Genomic DNA, 10,593 nt, shown 5'->3' with positions numbered 1-10,593 from the left:
GTCAAATCTCTCAGGTGAAGTTTCTGCCTTCGCCTAAATCAGTTTCTGATGTCAACCAGTGTTCAAACATGTGCGACAACATTACCTTTCCTTGCCCATTCTCCCCGTCAACCATAGCGCAAGCGCGGCCCGGGCCGCTACCAAAACCTAGCAACCAGTGCGTCATATGACCTGACATTTGTCTCCGTTGCCTAGGGATTGTCGCCATGCTAACCACGGCAGCTGTTGGGAAGAGAACGTTAATTTGAACGTAGCATTCGAGTGGCGGCTGTCGCGGGAGACGGACGGTCTCTGGGAGAGTGAGGTCGCCATGATCAGGTAAATGGGTGACAACAGCAGCCACCCCATCCTATACTCGACAGTGCTTGTAGTTAATTCAGCGTCGCTCTCTGCTTACGGATCGAAACCTCGGGTTATTTCCCAGTCCTCTTTATGAGTCCAAAACGCTAAATACACAGCAGCAATAGGTTGCTGTTTAATTACTGCGTTCCAAATTATGGATTTTTTTTTAAAAAAAAGATGCTCTATTTGGAGCACGAACTAACAAATGATTTTGGTTTGTAATAAATAGGCATCTATTTTAATTTATTCAGGATTATTATTTATTAATGGCTGCAGCCATTCCCCTTTTGATCTTTGACTCAATGCTGTTTTTAAAAATGGAAAGAGAAGTCAGGTGTGTGACAATTACTTGTCAAAACATTTGAAGGGGTATTGCTGTGTGGTTGTCATATCTAATTGTGCTATTGAGTTTTGATCTACAAAGGTTTTTTTAAAAAGTAACGTAGTTTGCATGTACTAAACCTTATTGTTGCAATTATTTTCTTTTAAAATAATCCTATGTGGTCATATTCAAATATTAAGTTTAAAAAGTTGACGTTTAACTGTATTGCTGGCCAGGCCGTTTGAAAGTTGGAACATTTACATGTATCTATCTCCTCTAGTGTATTCTAAGTTGCTCACAGTTATTGCTTCAATATTGAGGAAACCAAATGTAGATGTACAGTTGGACACTTCACTTCTGTTTGTTGGTATGATTTTTGATCACTTTCTACCTTCCCACTTCAATATTGCTTCCCTCCCAATCATCATAGTATGTCTGAATTTCCTACTTTTAGGCTCCTGTATTGCTCCAAACAACTACAAGAACAGTGCCCCTCATATATTCCTTTTTGCTCACAATTCAGCCGTCTGATTCAAACATTAATCTCAATGACTGCTTTTCCCCTCCTTTTTATATATTTTTAAATACAAATTCTTTCAAATGTCTGTGTACCTAATTTAATTAAAACAACCTTTGTTCAGCATAACGTGTTTATTTTTTCTAAAGGAGCCTGGATGTGAAAGTAGTTAGCATGCTTGAACTGTTGACTTCGACATGTTCACTCTACTTTTACTTTGTCAAATTGGAGATGTCCTATCTTGACCAGTCCTATAAAAGATGTGTCTACAACTGGACTTTGCCAGATGCTGACCTGCCTTTCTTGTTGAGATGATGACTGACTTCAGTTTTTGTTTGGTTCTAATAGAGGATATGAAATTATTGTCAATAAAGTACTCGGCAGTTATTGAAGTATTCCGTCAGCCTTGAATTTGGGAGAAAGTTTTGGGTTCAAGTTCCACCCCAGAGTGTTGAACAGATTATTTAGGCTGATACATCAGTACGGTACTGAGGAAATTCTCTTAGAATTGCTGTCTTTTGGATGAGATGTCAAACAGAGGTTCCATCTGTCCTCTCAGGTGGACATAAAAGATCCCATTGCACTATTTGAAGAAGAGCAGGGAGTTCTCCCAGTTCTGGCCAATGTTTGCCCTTCAATCAAGATCACTAAGACCTATAAGACATTTGGCAGATGAAGTTAGAGCTTGGATTAGTACTTGGAACTATGATGTTGTTGCTATTACAGAGACTTGGTTGAGGGAAGGACAGGATTGGCAGCTAAATGTTCCAGGATTTAGAAGCTTCAGGCGGGATAGAGGGGGATGTAAAAGGGGTGGGGGTGTTGCATTACTGGTTAAGGAGAATATCACAGCTGTACTGCGGGAGACACCTTGGAGGGGTCATGCAGCGAGGCAATATGGGTGGAGCTCAGGAATAGGAAAGGTGCAGTCACAATGTTGGGGGTTTACTACAGGCCTCCCAACAGCCAGCGGGAGGTAGAGGAGCAGATATATAGACAGATTTTGGAAAGATGTAAAGGTAACAGGGTTGTAGTGGTGGGTGATTTTAACTTCCCCTATATTGACTGGGACTCACTTAGTGCTAGGGGCTTGGATGGGGCAGAATTTGTAAGGAGCATCCAGGAGGACTTCTTGAAACAATACGTAGATAATCCAACTAAGGATGGGGCCATACTGGACCTGGTATTGGGGAATGAGCCCGGCCAGGTGGTCGAAGTTTCAGTTGGGGAGCATTTCGGGAACAGTGACCATAATTCCATAAGTTTTAAGGTACTTGTGGATAAGGATAAGAGTAGTCCTTGGGTGAAGGTGCTAAATTGGGGGAAGGCTAATTATAACAATATCAGGCAGGAACTGAAGAATTTAGATTGGGGGCGGCTATTTGAGGGTAAATCAACATCTGACATGTGGGAATCTTTCAGACGTCAGTTGATTAGAATCCAGGACCAGCATGATCCTTTGAGAAAGAAGGATAAGTTTGGCAAGTTTCGGGACGCTTGGATAACGCGGGATATTGTGAGCCTCGTCAAAAAGAAAAAGGAAGCATTCATAATGGCTGGAAGGCTAGGAACAGACGAATCCCTTGAGGAATATAAAGACAGTAGGAAGGAACTTAAGCAAGGAGTCAGGAGGGCTAACAGGGGTTATGAGAAGTCATTGGCAAACAGGATTAAGGAAAATCCCAAGGCTTTTTATACGTATATAAAGAGCAAGAGGGTAACCAGGGAAAGGGTTGGCCCACTCAAGGACAGAGAAGAGAATCTATGTGTGGAGCCAGAGGAAATGGGCGAGGTACTAAATGAGTACTTTGCATCAGTATTCACCAAGGAGAAGGACTTGGTGGATGATGAGCCTAGGGAAGGGAGTGTAGATAGTCTCAGTTATCTCATTATCAAAAAGGAGGAGGTGTTGGGTGTCTTGCAAAGCATTAAGGTAGATAAGTCCCCAGGGCCTGATGGGATCTACCCCAGAATACTGAGGGAGGCAAGGGAAGAAATTGCTGGGGCCTTGACAGAAATCTTTGCTTCCTCATTGGCTACAGGTGAGGTCCCAGAGGACTGGAGAATAGCCAATGTTGTTCCTTTGTTTAAGAAGGGTAGCAAGGATAATCCAGGAAATTATAGGCCGTTGAGCCTTACATCAGTGGTAGGGAAATTATTAGAGAGGATTCTTTGGGACAGGATTTACTCCCATTTGGAAACAAATGGACTTATTAGCAAGAGGCAGCATGGTTTTGTGAAGGGGAGGTCGTGTCTCACTAATTTGATTGAGTTTTTTGAGGAAGTGACAAAGATGATTGATGAAGGAAGGGCAGTGGATGTTATCTATATGGACTTCAGTAAAGCCTTTGACAAGGACCCTCATGGCAGACTGGTACAAAAGGTGAAGTCACACGGGATCAGAGTGGAGCTGGCAAGATGGATACAGAACTGGCTCGGTCATAGAAGACAGAGGGAAGCAGTGGAAGGGTGCTTTTCTGAATGGAGGGATGTGACTAGTGATGTTCCGCAGGGATCAGTGCTGGGACCTTTGCTGTTTGTAGTATATATAAATGATTTGGAGGAAAATGTAGCTGGTCTGATTAGTAAGTTTGCGGACGACACAAAGGTTGGTGGAGTTGCGGACAGTGATGAGGATGCAGCAGGATATAGATCGGTTGGAGACTTGGGCAGAGAAATGGCAGATGGAGTTTAATCCGGACAAATGTGAGGTAATGCATTTTGGAAGGTCTAATGCAGGTGGGAAGTATACAGTAAATGGCAGAACCCTTAGGATTATTGACAGGCAGAGAGATCTGGGCGTACAGGTCCACAGGTCACTGAAAGTGGCAACACAGGTGGATAAGGTAGTCAAGAAGGCATACGGCATGCTTGCCTTCATCGGTCGGGGCATAGAGTATAAAAATTGGCAAGTCGTGCTGCAGCTGTACAGAACTTTAGTTAGGCCACACTTAGAATATTGTGTGCAATTTCGGTCGCCACACTACCAGAAGGACATGGAGGCTTTGGAGAGGGTACAGAAGAGGTTTACCAGAATGTTGCCTGGTCTGGAGGGCATTAGCTATGAGGAGAGGTTGGATAAACTCGGATTGTTTTCACTGGAATGACGGAGGTGGAGGGGGGACATGATGGAGGTTTACAAAGTTATAAGCGGCATGGACAGAGTGGATAGCTTTTTCCCAGGGTGGAAGAGTCAGTTACTAGGGGACATAGGTTTAAGGTTAGAGGGGATGTGCGAGGCAAGTTCTTTACACAGAGGGTGGTGAGTGCCTGGAACGTTGCCGGGGGAGGTGGTGGAAGCAGGTACCATAGAGACGTTTAAGAGGCATCTTGTCAAATACATGAATAGGATGGGTATAGAGGGATATGGACCCCAGAAGTGCAGAAGGTTTTAATTTAGGCAGGCATCAAGATCGGCGCAGGCTGGGAGGGCTGAATGGCCTGTTCCTGTGCTGTACTGTTCTTTGTTCTTGTTCTTTATTATCTGGCCAATGATTTTATTGCTGTTTGTGGGACCTTGCTGTAGTGTTTTTACCTACATTATAACAGTTCAAAAATAATTAAAACACTTTGCAAAATCCTAAGGTTATGGCAAGTGCTGTGTAGCTGTAAGTTCCTTCTGCTTTATTATGCCACTTTACTGGGTGATAAAAAGGAATGAATGCAGTTTTTTACTGCCATATGCCCTCTAAAATTGGTGAATATAGATGGAGAACTCTAGTATTGTTAAAATATATAATGTTCTATAATGCATATTTTTGAATGGAACAAGTAGAAATCAGTTACTCAAGTACAAATTTTCTAGCCTCTTTGACTAGCAATTAGACATTCATTCCATGTATATATTGACTTGCAAAGAGCACCAGTTCAGGTAGTCATTTGATTTCTATACATTCTATGTTTTTTGAAGACAATGGATAAAGGGAACATAGTCAAGAAAGCTAAGTCCCCATTAAGGAACTTGGACTATACATTTTAAGAAATTTTGACACCTCTTACTTGTTAACTGAGCCATGTCCTCTGCTCATGTATGAGTAAACAAATTTTATTAATTGTACATTTTATTGAGTTTTCACTTTGAATACACTTGTTATAAGCTTTCAGTTCCAGATGACGGAAAGTACTGGCAATGTAGAGTTCAGCATCTTGTATTTGTGTAAAGGCATTAAACTTCTTGCCTCTGCAACTGTAGATACAAAAGGAACCCTATTACTGTATTCAAGTACGTTAGTCATTTGAATGATGCAATATTTATTAAGAGCACAAGTATCGACATGCAACATAATAAAGTATTGTGTTTCTTTGCTTATAGCAACCTCCGAGCACTGTTAATTACTTGAGCTTTGTGCTGAACTTTTGGTTTTCGAATGTAGCATCTTGTGTACACTCCTCTTAAATCTTTTATTTGAATTCTTATTGTGGAATTTCTAGTTCAATATTTGTCATTTGCAACTTACCTTGAAACATAGTTGCTGCAAGGTGAATTAGCTCTCAGACAGGGTAGCAAATTTTCTATAACGAATTTTAAGTAATTGGTGCTTGAACAGCAACATAAAATGCTATATATCATAGCTGGTGAATGTGGATGTGTTCTGTATATATCTTCAGCCTTTCTCAGAATTGTGATTGCAGTTTTGGTAACAGCAGTAACTAGGGATATGGGAACAGGAATGGATGTCGGGAACTACGTGACAAGGTACCACATGGTTTCCCTGAGGTATAAAAATACAATCAGTGGACAAAATAACCATATAGACTTCAAGGTCCCAGTTCTGTTTCTTGTTCTGTGCTGAATTAACTCATGGGGTACATGGGAGTTCCTCTGGATGAGAAAATTAGTCAGGGTTCCCCTCTTGGTTGTTGTCCAGTCAGCTTGTCTGTAAAGTGTATATATGCACGTGTCTGGTAAAAATTAGATCAGACTCAGCTGTGATGTCCTCTGGGTTTATCATTCTAAAGTTTCTCTCAATCTGGGTCTACACATGAAGAATGGTTGCTTCAATGAGGGCTAGTGGAACTGTACTTTTATAATAGGTCATGGTCTACAGAAGAGGTGAAGAGATATATTTTTGGGTGGGGGGGGGTGCAAATATCACATATAATTCACACTTGGATGATGTTTTTCTTCTCTACGTTAATAATTACTGATGCATTGCCACTTGACCACATGTGGATACCATTCCTACAATAAGAATCATGCTGCCATCATGGAGTAGACCATCGCCATCCTGAAACAACAGTTCTGCCTGAACTGGTGGGTGTGGGGAGCCCTCCAGTATTTGCCAGAGCATGTCTCGTGATTTATGAGGTCTGCTGTGCCCTAGACAACCTCACAATCATGAGGACGCAGTACTTGTCTTCAGGCTTTCAGTAACTACATCAGGAGGAGAAAGGGTGGAGGCACCCGGGACTTCATCGCTTCAGATGGGCTGTTCGTGAGCATCTCATCAGTCTCTGGTTCCCCTGAAATAAATCCCCAGATCACTGTTGCTCCACACTTTCCCATCCCTCTTCCATGGATCATCACAGCGTCCTATTGGCCAAAAACTTGAAATAAAAAACACTACAAACAAACTATTCCATTCCATCTTTATCCAAACAACACTTCCAATAATACTGAACCATCCACTCATGTGCTTTCTCTTGGTGCCTGTCCTGTGGGTGCCTTTGCCTGCCCTTGTGCTCCTATGCAGTGTTACCCCAGGGGCTGCAGCATGGCTGGTAGAATGCTGCTTACTTTCAATGGGCGAGATTGCAGGTGGCCACGCAGGACACCCTCAAGCAGCTCTGGGTCTTGAGGCCCAGCTTTCAACTATATCACCTTGGCATGGGTGGCAGCAGTCTGAGCTGGCTGGTTGGCAGGCAATAGCAAGGGTACTGGTAGAGTGGCAGTGGTGGGAGCATGAATCCTGTCATCCTGAGGGAGGATAGCAGGGTCGTGTACCACAGAGCCATTACCCCTCTCCCAAGGTGGCGAGCATTGATTGCCATACATACCGAGATGCTGGCTGACCTGCAAGACAGACTTCTATCACTGTAAAGGAGCATAGAGGAGTCTGGCTCCAATTTCGCAGAGTGCATGGCCTCTCTGCCGCCTCTTCTCCATTGTCCTGTTGTGCTGCAGACCCAAAGGCAGTGCCAGTGCTGGCCCTCATCATACCTGTTGCTGCCTCTGCGTGGACCGGCCTGCTGAGAGGGTGCAGCAACACTCCCTGGCATCCAGGAAAACTCACCACAACACCTCCAAAAACACTCCAGGGTAGCTCCTGACACTTTGCAATAGAAAAAGGTCTTAAAAGTCACCTTGTCTGTAATTTGGGTTCCTGACCCTTTTAAATGACATTTGTGCAGGGCCCATCGCAGCAGAACTCTTGTTTGTAAAGTGCTGTACGAATTTGTTGCCTGTACTAGCACTTCCCAAATTTGGGATCCTGGCATCACATCAGCTGGTTAGGCTGTATAAAGTCAAGATAGTGTTGATTCAAGACCTTCCACTGCATGTTAGGGATGCCCCATGCATGCACCCTTCTCCTCACACAACACTGTACGGGACATGCAGGAAGCAGCTGGCTGTGTAAGACACCCCACAAAAGCAAATCCAGGCCTCCATAGCACCACCTGCAGCATAGCTACACAAGGGAATTTTTAGCCCCAAATGTCTTCAGATGAACTCTATTCTTCTTGTATTTGTGGGGATACACTGAGGAAGTTGTTGGAATGTTTTAGAAGATCTCTGGACCAGTTGGCAATGTAAATTGACCAATTTAATGAGGAAATGTGAATGAAGATATGAAATATTAAATATGCTTGCTTATTACAAAAAAAGACATTCAAGTAGCTAATTGAAACATTTCGAGTGCACCATGCTGATATTCACTCAATTCCCAAATGCAATTCCTATTACTGCCTTTAAATAACCTCCTGTAAACTGATGTAAAATCTGGTAGCTGTGGAATCTGATTTTACTTGTTAAGTAGCGGGAGCATTTCATTTTCTTGGATACCACATAACCTAAGTACAGTATTGCTAAGGATTTGTAGTAGGAAAGGCGATGCAGTGAAAAGAAATAAAATAGCATATTAGACTGGCAAAGGAAAAGCTCATAACAGTTTGTAATACCACTTGGAACAAATACTCTGCCTTAGTAACTGTTTACAAGTTTACCTCCAGTATAGGAGACTGGGTGGAGGTGGGGGCGGAAAACAGTAAAGCACGCAATGGAAAGGAAATAAACACTCTAATTTTTAAAAAATTGGTTTCAAAAGGTTTACATTTATGATGCGGAATAAAAGCAACCACCAATGTTGTTAACGGGATGATTGTTTGAATCAAGAAGGTACTGAACTAGTTTGAAAAGTAATTTTAACTTACATTAAAAGGTGCTATCAAAATGCAATAAAACATCCCAAGGTGCTTTCTAAGCATTATCAAACAAAATTTGACACTGAGCCACATAAGGAAATATTAGGCCTGATGACCAAAAGCTTGGTCGAGGAGGTAGATTTTAAGAAGCCTCTTCGGGGAGGAAAGAGAGGTGGAGAGATTTAGAGCAGGAATTCCAGAGCAGGTTTAGGCATGACTGCCAATAGCATAGAAGTGATTAAAATTGGGAATGTCCAAGAGGCCAGAATTGGCAGAGCGCCGAGATCTCGGGGGACCTGTAATATTGGAGGAAATCAAAGATATGGAGGGGTGAGGCCATGGAAGGATTTGAAAACTATGATGACAATTTTAAAATTGAGGTGTTGCTTAACCGAGAGCCAACATAGAGGTCATTGAGCACATGGGCAATGGGTGAGTTAAGGCACGGGCAGCAGAGTTTTGAATGACTTTAGTTTTATGGAGGGTAGAACTAGGGAGGTCAGCTAGGAGTGCATTGCAATAATGAAGTCCAGAGGTAACAAAGACATGAATGAGAGTTTCAGTAGCAAATAAGTTGAGACAAGGCTTGAGTCGGGTGATGTTATGGAGGTGGAAATAGGTGGTTTTGGTAGCTTATCTCTGGGTCAAATACCACACCAAGGTTTTAAAGTGTCTGGTTCAGCCTCAGTCACTTGCCAGAGTGAGGGATGGTGTCAATGGCAAGGGAAAGAAGTTTGTGACAGGATGATGAGCTTGTAACGATGGCTTCTGTCTTCCCAATATTTAGCTGGAGGAAATTTCTGCTCATCCAGTACTGGATGTCGGACAAGTTGTTTGACAGTTGAGACTTGGTCTCTTTTATTAAAAGCAAGCTAACTGGAAAAGCCCAGCAGGTTTATTCCCTGTTGCCAGATGAGAGTTCATCAAATTATGAACGGACCAGAAATGTTATCCTCGGGGCATATGAGTTAGTACCCAAAGCCTACCGCCAGAAGTTTAGAACCCTCAAGAAGCAAGCTAATCAAACTTATCTGGAATTTGAAAGAAGTAAGCTTTTGACTAGTGGATGAGGGCTCTTAAAGTACAGCTCAGCTATGAGAATCTCAGGGAAGTAGTTCTGTTGGAAGAATTTAAAAACTCTCTCCATAAAGACCCATGTAGAGGAGCAGCAGGTTCAGAGAGCCCGGCAAGCGGCCGTTCGAGCTGATGAGTTTGCTTAAATTTATAAGTCAGTTTCCCAGGGGAGAACCTTTCTTAATCACCACCACATATCCAAAAAGGACGAAGGTGAGATAGGGAAGCAGGAGACACAGGGGGCCCTCCTCTAGCCAAAAAGGAAGGTGCTGTGAGCAAGAGTGAGACCCGGAGACCTATTGTAATTCTATTGTAATTAAAGCAGGGCATTTAAAAGCTGACTGCTGGAAACTAAAGGGAAAACTGGTAGGGTTGATCAGGGCACATCTGCTCAGTGAAGAAAGGACCCTGATGGAAAGCACAGCAGAACAAGCTGTGGCTTTAACTGCAGTAAGAGTGAGACCCAGGAAGGCAAGTGCAGGAGAATTGAAGAGGATTCCTGAGGGTTACCAAAGTTTTGTGTCTGAAGGGAAAGTAACCCCTTACCCTTCGCGTGGGCCAAGCAAGCCCATAGTAATTCTCAGGGACACGGGCCACTAGATCCCTTTTTACTGGGAAAAGGCCTGACCTCTTCCCCCAGGGAGTGCAGTGAACACCAACATGGTGGTGAATGTTATTGGAGGGCAGTATATGCCTGTACCTGTACACCAGGTGCACCTGGAGTGCGACCTAGTTTCGGGACTGGTGACCATAGGGATTGTCCCTAGTTTGCCTGTGGACGAGGTTGACCTCCTAGGCAATGATCTGTCAGGGGTGAAGTGAAAGAAAGACCGCAGGAGGTCAGAAAGACAGGGCCGTGGCAGGAGATGGACCCCTGCAGTTTCCCTTAATGTGTAGTGGGTCAAGCCATGATCAAACCAGCTCACCCAGAGGAGACTGCATTAGCACAGCAGGCAGATGACCATGAGGTCTGCCT

At 43.3% G+C, this 10,593-nt stretch overlaps 1 protein-coding gene across 4 annotated transcripts in view; it reads left to right on the top strand.

Moving 5' to 3' along the window:
* The first annotated feature begins 223 nt into the window (after positions 1-223).
* The window catches only part of ccdc181 (coiled-coil domain containing 181), a 68,050-nt gene continuing 57,680 nt past the window's right edge, over positions 224-10,593 (top strand). For all 4 annotated transcript variants that reach the window (XM_068039913.1, XM_068039912.1, XM_068039910.1 and 1 more), the window contains exon 1: positions 224-318. The gene's annotated coding sequence lies outside the window, so the exon portion shown is untranslated. The remainder of the gene's footprint in view (positions 319-10,593) is intronic.

The sequence above is a fragment of the Heterodontus francisci genome, chromosome 10 (assembly GCF_036365525.1).
Source record: "Heterodontus francisci isolate sHetFra1 chromosome 10, sHetFra1.hap1, whole genome shotgun sequence".
In the NCBI taxonomy this organism is placed as follows: Eukaryota; Metazoa; Chordata; class Chondrichthyes; order Heterodontiformes; family Heterodontidae; genus Heterodontus; species Heterodontus francisci.
The sequence above is the reverse complement of the archived record's forward strand: the minus strand, read 5'-3'. Positions and strand labels throughout refer to the sequence as shown.